This window comes from Neomonachus schauinslandi, chromosome 2, assembly GCF_002201575.2.
Source record: "Neomonachus schauinslandi chromosome 2, ASM220157v2, whole genome shotgun sequence".
Classification (NCBI taxonomy): Eukaryota; Metazoa; Chordata; class Mammalia; order Carnivora; family Phocidae; genus Neomonachus; species Neomonachus schauinslandi.
In genome coordinates this window covers 125,304,233-125,316,142 of record NC_058404.1, presented here as the reverse complement: position 1 = coordinate 125,316,142, position 11,910 = coordinate 125,304,233, and the positions used below count along the sequence as shown (strand labels likewise).

At 36.5% G+C, this 11,910-nt stretch overlaps 1 non-coding gene across 1 annotated transcript; it reads left to right on the top strand.

Annotated features, from left to right (window-relative positions):
• Nucleotides 1–11,054: 11,054 nt before the first annotated feature.
• LOC123324157 lies at nt 11,055–11,166 on the top strand. The gene has a single exon (XR_006539649.1). It is a non-coding gene; the product is annotated as a U6 spliceosomal RNA (small nuclear RNA).
• The last annotated feature ends 744 nt before the right edge of the window (nt 11,167–11,910 follow it).

Here is an 11,910-nt window from a genome sequence, read left to right as displayed (position 1 = left end):
TTTAAGTGAGTGGTATGCTTATACCCCTTTCTAATTACTAAGATGAGATTCTCTGGGCAAAGGTTGCAGATTATGCCATGCCAAAATGGCTACAGGGCCTTTCAAAGAACAAGTAATTGATGTTGACTTGCAAAGCCTTGCACCAGGCATAAAACTTCCACATGCAATCATGAGCAGAAACACAGAGAACCTAGTGATAAGTGACTTCTCCATTCTTGATATGATTGATTATGGGAGTCACAAGCAATGTGGGAGTGATCACTAAATGGAATAGCCTCAAGGAAAGAAGTCCTTTGTCCAAGAAGATGAGTCTAGGAAAAGGATAGAGCACTGAAAAGATAAATTATGGTTTGGATTAGGAAATGACAAATGAGATCCTTCTGTTGATATTCAGTGGAATCCAGTGGCTATTTGAGATGGTTAGGGAATGTAACTGCTTCAGGAGATAGAGAGCTGTGGCAAGATAGGTTTTTACAGCACTTTTGTTGACATGACCTTTCTGTATCTCCTTAGGAATAGCACATTGACTATACAATTTCCTAAAGTCCTGCTGTCATCTGCATATCACAATTTTGTTCTTTCAATCTGTCCTGAATTCCTCCTCCCAGGATTCTATGCTGGCTATTTCTGAAGAAGAAAATAAATACTAATATTTCAAAAATTGGCTATGTGAAATTGTGAAAGATTAATTCATACCTGTATTTGTTTGGTTATACTGTAAATGTTGCAAAATTTAACCAAGTCCACTTACAGCAAAGATCGTCCGTGAATGGAATGATAGCTCCTTTTGGTTTCTGCTTATGAAATTTGTTAAGTTATCCTGCCCTCTTCCACACTCCCTGCTGCCCCACTACTGCCTGTGATCCTCAGACCTGGGGCGCAGAGTTGTATTCCTGGTCTGTTGTTTCTGCTTCCCTCCGCTGCAAGGGGTTTGCTTGTCTGTCACGTTTAGCAGACACTGAGGGACTCTGTCCAATTCTGGAAACAAGGCAGCTCCCTTTGCTCCTTCTTGAGATTTAAGCTAAAATTGTTGAAATGACCTTGCCCTCCTTATCCAGAACTCCCTTTTGACTTCTGAGTGCGATGAAAACTGTCAGAAGAGATCTAAGCCTTAAACCATTCCTCCCATCATTGCCTTTCCTTTCCTCTACTTTTCACTTTTCTTCCTGCACTCCAACTCCATCAACCACATAGGACTCTCCTGAGATTTCCTGCTGAATTTCCTGAGTTTGCTTCAGCTCTTAATTGAGGCATCAGGACTTTAAAAAACAAACAAATATGTATTTTCTGCTCTTATTTTCATTCTTCTGTAGTGCAAGGTGGGATACTCTCATCTTTTTATCTGGGATATACCAAATTAGGATAAAATGAAGATCTAACTGCTAGATGTGATTGTTGATTTAAGGAAAAGAAAGAACATCTAACTGCATGCAAATCACTGTGCCATACACAGTTATACATGCTTAAAGCAAACTTAGCTATGTGAGCTGGCTGTCACATCCTTTAGGATCAAGAAGCCCGGATCAGAATCTCTGAATGCTTTAGACTATCTGTTAATTTCTATTTTGGATGGATGGAAGAGAAATTATGGGACAAGATGGTGAGAAAACCCATTAAAGGTTTGTTATCTTAAGAAGCTTAAAAATAACTGGAAGGTAGATATGTTCTGAGTAATTTCATAATTCAGTCAGCAAGATGAAACTTTAACAGAGTAAAATTTAGGTCTTTAGAGTAGATAATTTTCACTTCTACCGCTATGTATACTCATACATAGATAGATGATGTTGAAGAAAGGATTCATTTTTTACTTGTTCTTTTCCTCCTCATGAGCTTGGATTTAATAAGAGTAGACATATATATATATATATATATAGAGAGAGAGAGAGAGAGAGAGAGAGAGAAAGTATTCGAGCACATGCGCAAATTGGGGAGGGACAGAGGAAGAGGAAGAGAGAGAATATTAAGCAGGCTTCATGCCCAGAATGGAGGCCAATGTGGGGCTGGATTCCACAACCCTGAGATCATGACCTGAGGCAAAATCAAGAGTCAGATGCTTAACTGACTGAGCCCTCTAGGCACCTCAAGAAGTAGACATAATTTTTGGTGTGTGTGTGTGTGTGTGTATGTGTGTGTGTACATTTGGAATAATTTTTGGTGTGTGTGCGCCTTTGGATTAATGTTTAACTTTTTGTCCTTCAGTTACACCGCATTAAAATGGGATGATAATATCACACCAAGATTAGTTAGTACATAAATTAGTTAATGCCTGTCAACTTTCTATAGTTCTTTAGAGAAAGACATTGTCATTTGGTTCAACTCATTTGTAAATGACCAAAAATGTAAAAATCAAGAATTTATTTCACTCATTTAATTTATACTATAAAACTTCAAGTATATTGGCATTTTTTTTGTTTGCACTATACATAGGACTCTAAACTCCACTCAGGTTCAAATCAGATCAAAGCATTTATTTTACAACAGAGGCAAGAGTTCCATGATGAATAAGAAAATTAATGTAAAATTAAATTATTCACACTTTTAATGCTACATGATTAAAAGAATAAAGCATTTGGTAAAAATTTAAAAAAAAAGTGTATCAGTATTAATCTTTTTACTATAGCCTGCCATTATGTCTCAATAGGCTTGTTTCTTAAATGTTTCACATTCAAAAATTTAAAGCCAATTTAATTGGAAGAAATTTCAACCACAGTTTTCTCAAGAGAGTTATTTTCCTGTAAATTGTAGCTCTTACCCTTTATTGGATCACTGATCCTGTCTGGTATCTATTGAAAATGGTGACAACCTCTGCCTAGGTAAAGCTGAATGTCAGTCAATGGTCTGCACTGAAAGCAACTAAAATCAACTCTGGGTGGCTCACGCAGAAACATGACTTACCAAAGGATTGAAGTAACTCACTGAACCTTTGGGTGGGGGTGAGAGAATTAAGCTTGGGGGCTATGCAATCCAGAACAATGCCCAAAACACACCACAGAACGTTGTTTCCCAACCAGAGCTTCTATGTCCAACACTGGAGGCTATTGCAGGAAACTTGACTTTTGCTGGTTTTGGAAACTAGATCCAGTTGATGTTATGAAGTTATGAAATTTTGAGGCCTCAGGGCATAAGCAACATGGGCCAGGAAAGTGTATGGTCAGAGTCAGTTAGGCTGAGCCCATCATTACTGAGATAGCAAGAGAAGCTGAAGAAGCATACTTCTTTGTTCATTGATTTAGCCAATAACATGTAAGATCTGCTATGCCTAGTAGACACTGGGAAATCATAAAGAATAACACAAAGAAATAGTTCGTGGATTTGACAAAGTTTCTGAGAAGCCTGAAGATGACTGTGGCTAAGTCAAAGGAATTTTGTAAGAATCTTCTCTAGAAGTGTTTGACATTGTTGGAATAAGCTGTAGGGCTGCTTTGGGAAAATGAACTAAGGTAGAGGCAATAAAAACGCAGTGATACCACCCATAGAGCTAGAACAGAAAATGGGAAATCCTAAGATGACAGTAGGAAAAAGCTCATAAAGTAATACTAAGAAAATCATATCTAAAATGGGATTAAAATGACTTAACCCATAAAGAAAGATTATAAATGAGGCAAAATTTGAGATAGGTGTGTGTGTGTGTGTGTGTGTGTGTGTGTGTATGGTCTCCAGAACCAAGTAATGAGTTGCAACCTGTATTAGTTAGCTTGGGTTGCCATAACAAAATAGCACAGACCAGGTGGCTTAAACAACAGAAATTTATTTCTACTATTTCTGGAGACTAGATGTCCTAGGTTAAGGTTTAGTAGGTCTCAGTTTCTGGTGAGAGTTCTTTTCCTGGCTTGCAGATAGCTGCCTTCTTGCTGAATCTTTGCATGGCCATTCCTCTAAGTGTGCACAAAGAGAGATAGAAAGAGAGAGACACAGACAGAGAGTGCTCTGGAGTCTCTTCTTACCAGGACACTAATACCATTGGATGAGGACCTCTACCCCATGACCTCATTTAATCTTACTTACCTCCTTCTAGGTCCAATTTCCAAATACAGTCACACTGGGAGTTAAGGCTTCAACATTTGAATATTGAGAGGACACAATTCTATCCACAGCAAACATTAAGTATATTTTATGTAATAGTGTTGATATTTTATGATGTCAAGGATTTTGTGGCTAAGTATTTTTAACCCAAACACATGTCATTGTGAAATATGCTAAAGCAATATATATATATATTTATTTATTTAATAGACATCATCAGATATGTAGTACGTTTGATTTAAATTCACAGCATTTTTTCAGTATCCATTATTTACAATAGCTATAAGCTAGGTGTTTTTTGGTACTCACTCTCATTTAATGCACATAATAAACTAGTGCCACTCTACATAAGTGGGATTAAAAATTGTCCTTGGGAAACCACTTCCACTTATGGGAACACAATGAGTAAGATGTAATAAAATATGACTTCATTTTATTTTATTTTATTTTTATTTTACTTTTTTTTGTTCCAAGGATTTATTGAAAACTCTAAACCAAGGAACTTGCTTGTTTGTTGGGTTGCTATTATATTAGTTTGGGACATACAGAGGACTAGAGTAACACTCTGAATTTCTGGATAACTCAATTTCTTAGAGGCTCTGGAAAGGACTACCTGATTGAGGATTTGTCAACTATCTTTAAATTACAGAACTGCATACCTATTTATACACAGGAGAATCGTAAGAGAGTATTTGTTTTTATTGCCGTGATAAACCCATCCATTCTGAAGGGGGAGTAGCAGTAGGGAAACTTGCTTGCTAATCCTATAATCTTCAGTACACTGCTCAAAACCCAGTACTTGTTGAACACAGAAGGGACTATAATCGTAATGGCTCTGAGAACTATAACTCTATATAATTGTTTAGTCTGGCCAGGCTGTAGATTTAAAGTGCCTTTGATGTAATGTCTAAAGGTATTTTTAAATTCCAAATCTGCATTAATACAGCAAAGAGGCATAATGCAGTATTAAAAATAAATAAAAAGGCAACCAAACAAATATGCAAACAAAAACCTACGCTACATTCACAGAAATTATAAACAAGAGCATTCATTATAATGATGTCAGTCTTAGTGTACAGATCTTTCTTCCTCTGAGATAGTACTTGTATATTTTAAATTATAATGATTTCATAGCATTTCTTCCCTCCCCCCACCTAGTCTGGAGTGTACAATCTGAAGTAAGTTTCTTTTGTTTGATAATATTTTAGGTATTATATATTATTTAGATATCCCCAAAGGCTGATAGATAATTCTTGTCTGCCTATGGCTAGGACCACAGGGATTTCTTGAGTTGATTGTATGTATTTCTTTCCTGGAGATAACACTTACTTTTCCCTGTTTAGAGCAGAAAGACCCCATTGTACAGTTTGTTTTCACCAAGGGATTTGTTGTTTGTTTCATGAGCATGTTTATTGTGGAATATTCTTTGAACTAGATCTGGTGTTGCCCATGATATATGATGAATATAATTAAATTGGTGGACAGAGATAGACAGACAAACCAAGTTTTAAGAGATCATGAATATGTATTCAATAATGTTGACTAAATAAAAATTTTCTACTAGGTCCTGGAAATTATAGATTGATAGTTTTACTAAATGATAAATATCATTAATGGTAATATGAATCAGGATTGACTTTTTTATTGGAGAGGGGTTTTTGGAAGAATAAAGTGAAATTATATATTTTATTCCTACTCTTTTTACTGTATTTTATTTTTAATCCTAAAGAATCAAAGTTAATGGTTTATTTGGCTTTTCATTTAGATAGCTAAGTGATAAACTTGTTATATCATGTAACATTTTCAAAGAAAAAAGGGAAGATTTTAATAAAACATGAACCTGTGAATATTCCTGATTATCCTGAGCAATAAAGAGAGACTTTTGGTTCTATTACTAAGGTACACAATCAATTGGAAGATAATAAAATTAAATAAATAGTAGTTGAATTTTAAATGTATTTCATCTCTATTAAAGTTTACATTAACATTGTTTTTTGCTTACAATAATGATTTAACTTATTAAAAACTGTGCATTGTAGGAGAATCAACATAGATCTAAAGAAAGTTTAGTTTTGGAGGGTTTCAGTAACTTAAACATTTTCTTAATATTTATCCTAGGGGCGGGCGCCTGGGTGGCTCAGTTGGTTAAGTGACTGTCTTCGGCTCAGGTCATGATCCTGGAGTCCCTGGATCGAGTCCCGCATCGGGCTCCCTGCTTGGCAGGGAGTCTGCTTCTCCCTCTGACCCTCCCCCCTCTCATGTGCTCTCTCTCTCTCTCAAATAAATAAATAAAAAAAAAATCTTTAAAAAAAAAATTATCCTAGGGGCACCTGGGTGGCTCAGTCAGTTAAGCATCTGCCTTCAGCTCAGGTCATGATCCCAGGGTCCTGGGATCAAGCCCCACATCAGGCTCCCTGCACAGTGGGGAGTCTGCCTCTGCCCCTCCCTTGCTTGTGCTCTCTCTCTCTCAAATGAATAAATAAAATCTTAAAAAAAAAATATTTATCCTAGCAGTGTGATTAAGATTTTAGAATAACCCCTAAAATTGAAGTGTTTGTGTTGTCATTCTTTCATTATTGTAATACCTATTTTTTGTTGAGATATTTGATAACCAAAACAATGGTCCCCAGGGATATCCACACCCTAATCTTTGGAATTTTCAAGTATGTTACATTACTTGGCAAAGGAAAATTAAAATCGCAAATGGAATTAGAGTTGCTAATCAACTGACTTTAAGAGAGAAAGCTTTTCCTGGGTTACTTGGCTGTGTTCTGTGTAATCACAAAGATTTTTAAATGTGGAGCAAGAGCTAAAATAGGAGGTCAGGGTGATTCTATGTAAGAAGGACTTGACTCACCCTTTCTGGTTTTGAGGGTGGAGAAAAAGACCAATAGCTAAAGAATTTAGGTGGCCTATAAAAGCTGGGACAATGTAAGGAATTGATTCTCCTCAGAGCCTTGAGAAAGGAACACAGCTGTGCAGACACTGCTTTCAGCCAGGAGTCACTCTCAGGTCCTAGAGCCTGCACCCTCACCTGACAACTTAATTCCTCAAAGTCAGCATGAGAATCTTTCCAGTGGGCTATATAAGTGTCTTGTATAACGTAACCAAATAATGGAAGTGATTATCCCCTCATACGCATAAGCCCCGGCCACACTCCGGAAGAACATATACAGGGTAAATACACCATGGGACAGGAATCTTGGGGGCCATTTTGGAATTCTGTCTACTACACTTTAGGTGCCTCTCTCTCCCCACAGACACACAAGCACAAACACACACACACACATAGACACATACACTTGTTTTATATTATCAAAGTGGACATACAAGCTTCTTATAATATTTGATTTTTTCAGTTGTTTTTTTACTAGTTCAGTCATAATATTTATGTTTTAACTACTGGATCCCATCCGATTCATGAAAATACCATGAAGAAAATAAAGAGAATTTCTCTGTGCATCCTTTCTCTTATGACATTCAATTGTATACTCACCATCACCAAAACCACACCACTAGTGACACTAATATTTCAGATCATTGTTTTTAATATTTACATTAAAATTTTTTTAAAGATTTTATTAATTTATCTGAGAGAGAGAATGGGAGACAGAGAGCATGAGAGGGGGAGGTTCAGAGGGAGAAGCAGACTCCCTGCCGAGCAGGGAGCCCGATGCGGGACTCGATCCCGGGACTCCAGGATCATGACCTGAGCTGAAGGCGGTTGCTTAACCAACTGAGCCACCCAGGCGCCCCCCAATTTTTTTAATCTATGAGAGTTAAGTAGAAATTAATGCATAGCTCTACATTTCTGGTGACAGAAAAAACTATAACTGAAAAATCTTCACACTGATCTAGCACTTTATATTCTCAATGAGTCAAGTGATTAATTAAATCCTAATACTCTTATGAAGGAGATTGGGCATTTTAATAAATTAGAAAAAGTATAGCAAAGGTCTTAAATCAAGTCTTCATCATTGTCCAGGAATGCATGCCTCACAAATTAAAGATATTTTACAGGGAAAATTGCTAAAAATTTTTCACTAGAAGATAACAAATAATATTATAAAACATATTTTTATAGTAAATTTCTAAAAATATGTGATAATTTTATGAGTAAAAAGAAGTTACAGAATATATAAAATATTGTGTCTAAATGTGTATGTGCACAAAATTTTTAAGTGTGGTTAGAAAACATAAATGAGCCCTATGAAGCATTAGTTCTGTGCGTATATGATAGACTCCCTTCCCCAGTGCCTAACCCTGTTTTCTTACCCAACTATATTAACTACAGATGAAAAAAAAAAACCTTTTTAATACACCGGTTTTTTTTGTTAGTGCAACTTAAAATTTATAATATATAAGAACAAAAAATATGTTTAATGTATTATGTTGAGATTTTAAGGAATAAACTGTAGCTTGAATACATATTAGCATTATTGCAGAAGGACTGCAGTAGCTCTTCAGAGAGAAAACATCCCATTTTTTTTAAGATGTTATTTATTTATTTATTTGAGAGAGAGAGAGAGATTGAGAGAGAGAGAGGGTGCACAGGGGAGAGGCAAAGGGAGAAGGAGAGAGAATATTAAGCAGACTCTGTGCTGAGTGCAGAGCCCAACGCAAGGCTCAATCTCACAACCTGGAGATCATCACTTAAGCCGAAACCAAGAATCTGTTGTTTAATCAGCTGAGCCACCCAGGAGTCCCACCATCCCTCCTTTTTGTTGTTGTTGTTGTTGTTGTTGTTAAGATTTTATTTATTTATTTGACAGAGAGAGACAGCGAGAGAGGGAACACAAGCAGAGGGAGCGGGAGAGGGAGAAGCAGGCTTCCCGCGGAGCAGGGAGCCCGACGCGGGGCTCAATCCCAGGACCCTGGGATCACGACCGGAGCCGAAGGCAGACGCTTAACCGACTGAGCCACCCAGGTGCCCCATCCTTTTTTTTTTTAAAGAAACTTATGTAGTAGCTAAATAGCGACATTTCATTATGATCTAGGGGACCAGGCAACCATGCACTACAAATCCTATTTGGTTACAAGATAAGAAACATCTGTTGATTTTATAAAAACTTCTTATTAAAAGAAAAGTCAGTAGTAATCCCATTGCTATATCCCCAAATATTACTTCTACTAGAGATAGATATCCTTCTAATCTTTTTTCTTTCTTCCCAGTGTAACTGCCATGTGGATCAAGTATATCTTGTGGGATATAATCATAAAGTATATTTATTCTTGTAGGGAGTCAGGCACTCTTCTATTTGACTAATACTGTTCAGAGCTGAAATGTGCTCATTGGGTACAGAAATGTTTAAAAGTATTCCCTCATCAGAATCTTTCTTGGGTTCTTTGGAGACTGCTTTGCGTGACCCTTCTGCCAAATGGGAGTCTTCACATGCAGTTCTCTTGGCCAGGTGATGGTTTCTTGCTTTCTTTTTCTCCCTGGTTTTCAGTGTTTTACTGCTGCATAAGCTCCCCTTCACTGTTGGGATTCCATTGCCCCTCTGGTGGGCAATCCCAGGCAACATCAATGCAAGGCCACCAGGCTCTCTCTCACATGATACCCACATCTGGTTCCCCAGATATACTTTGTTAAGACGATCTTGGGGAAAGAAGCAGATCCCAGTGCAAAAGTACTTCTTCTCCCTTAGGAGATGAACCTGTCAGGGAATAACTCATCCTTAAATTTCTCAAGCTCATTCAGACATCTGTCCACCATGTACGTCAACTGCAGGCAACAAATACTAAGTTCCATGACTAGTTTTCTCATGTCCTGTCTCTTTAGTTGAGGTGAAGGGAGAATTTCATTCATTCTCCATCCTTGGGGAGGAGAGTGGATGGATGCCATGCACAGCAGCACACCAAACACTCTAGCCAACTCTTTCAATCTTCTACTTCCCCTCTTGTTGTGAACGAGAGAGTTGAAAACAAGTGGTTTTCCACAGTCTCCTTTTGTAAGTTCCACATGATGGTCTCACACTTCATTTTGGAATGTAAGCATCTCTTTTCTTGATCATTGGCAGAAAATAAATTAAAATATTTATATTTTAATATTGTATTACACTAACTTTAAAAAATGAACACACTTATGTAGATTAATTAAATGTATAGTTTTATTTTTTTAAGATTTTATTTATTTATTTGAGAGAGAGAGAGCATGCATGTGGAGGGAGGTGCAGAGGAGGAAGCAGAGTCCCTGCTGAAAAGGGAACCTGAGATCATGACCTGAGCTAAAGGTAGATGTTAAACTGACTAAGCCACTCAGGTGCCCTTAAATGTGTAGTTTCCTTAACAGTATTGTCATTCAATTGCATATCATGCTTTATTCAATTAAGTTCTAAGCACTTTCCATCTTAGTACATGTTATTTGAGAACTTCATTTTAATGGCTGTCTAATATTTAACAGCACAGATGTACTATCAATTATTCGATAATTTTCCATTGTTAGACATTCATGTAAAATCTGAGTTTTAGTATTATATGTTACATCGTCGTGAGCAGGCTTTTGTAAATTTTCCCTTCTAAAAGGGTATAACAATTTCAATTCTCACTAATACTGTTTAAGCAAGTTCATTTTTGATAACCTTGACCATTTTTTTCAATTTAATATGTAAAAATGATATTTCATTGATTTTTTTATTTGCATTTATTTAAGTGGAACTGAAATGATTTTACATGATTACTGGTCTTTTCCCCTATATGATATGCTCTGTCTCTTAATAGGTGGGTTCATTTTTCTGTCACTTTTATATTTATATTCACTTTCAACATATCATTCTATAATTTCTGTTTATAATCCTTTTCCTTTCTTTTCTATTTGTCTATTTATCTTTTACTTCTTTTGGTTTGAGAAAGCTCTCCATATTTCCCCTCCTTTTCTCCTTGACTGTTTTAAGCTATAGACTGCAATTGTGTTTTTAGAGGTTATCCCAATATAAAATCTTGACCAAAAATTTTTTAAAACAAGGCCTGTATTTAGTCAGCAACTCTTGCTCTTGTATAAGACACTTAACTTAAGATAATTTACATGCCTTGTGCTCACTTCAGCAGCACATATACTAAAATTGGAACAATACAGAAAAGATTATTAGCATGGCCCCTGTGCAAGGATGAGACATGCAAATTTGTGAAGCGTTCCATGTTTTTTCAATGGCACTAAATTCGAATCTTTCAATAGTTACTCTGAATATAAATGAGTTAAATGCTCCAATCAAAACACACAAAGTATCAGACTGGATAAAAAAGCAAGACCCATCGATATGCTGTCTGCAAGAAACTCATTTTAGACCCAAAGACACCTCCAGATTGAAAGTGTCCACTTATCATGCTAATGGACATCAAAAGAAAGTTAGGGTATCAATCCTTACATCAGATAAATTAGAATTTAAACCAAAGACTGTAATAAGAGATGAGGAAGGACACTGTATCATAATTAAAGGGTCTATCCAACAAGAAGATCTAGCAATTGTAAATATTTATGTCCCCAATATGGGAGCAGCCAATTATATAAACCAATTATTAACAAAATTAAAGAAACACATTCTTAATAATACAATAATAGTAGGGGACTTTAACACCCCCCTCACAGCAATGGACAGATCGTCTAAGCAGAAGATCAAAAAGGAAACAAGGGCTTTGAATGAGACACTGGACCAGATGGACTTTACAGATATATTCAGAGCATTCCATCCTAAAGCAACAGGATGCACATTCTTCTCGAGTGCACATGGAACATTTTCCAGAATAGTTCACATACTGGGTCACAAACCATATCTCCACCAGTACCAAAAGACTGAGATCATTCCCTGCATATTTTCAGACCACAATGCTTTGGGATTTGAACTCAATCACAAGAGGAAATTTGGAAGGAACTCAAATACATGGAGGTTA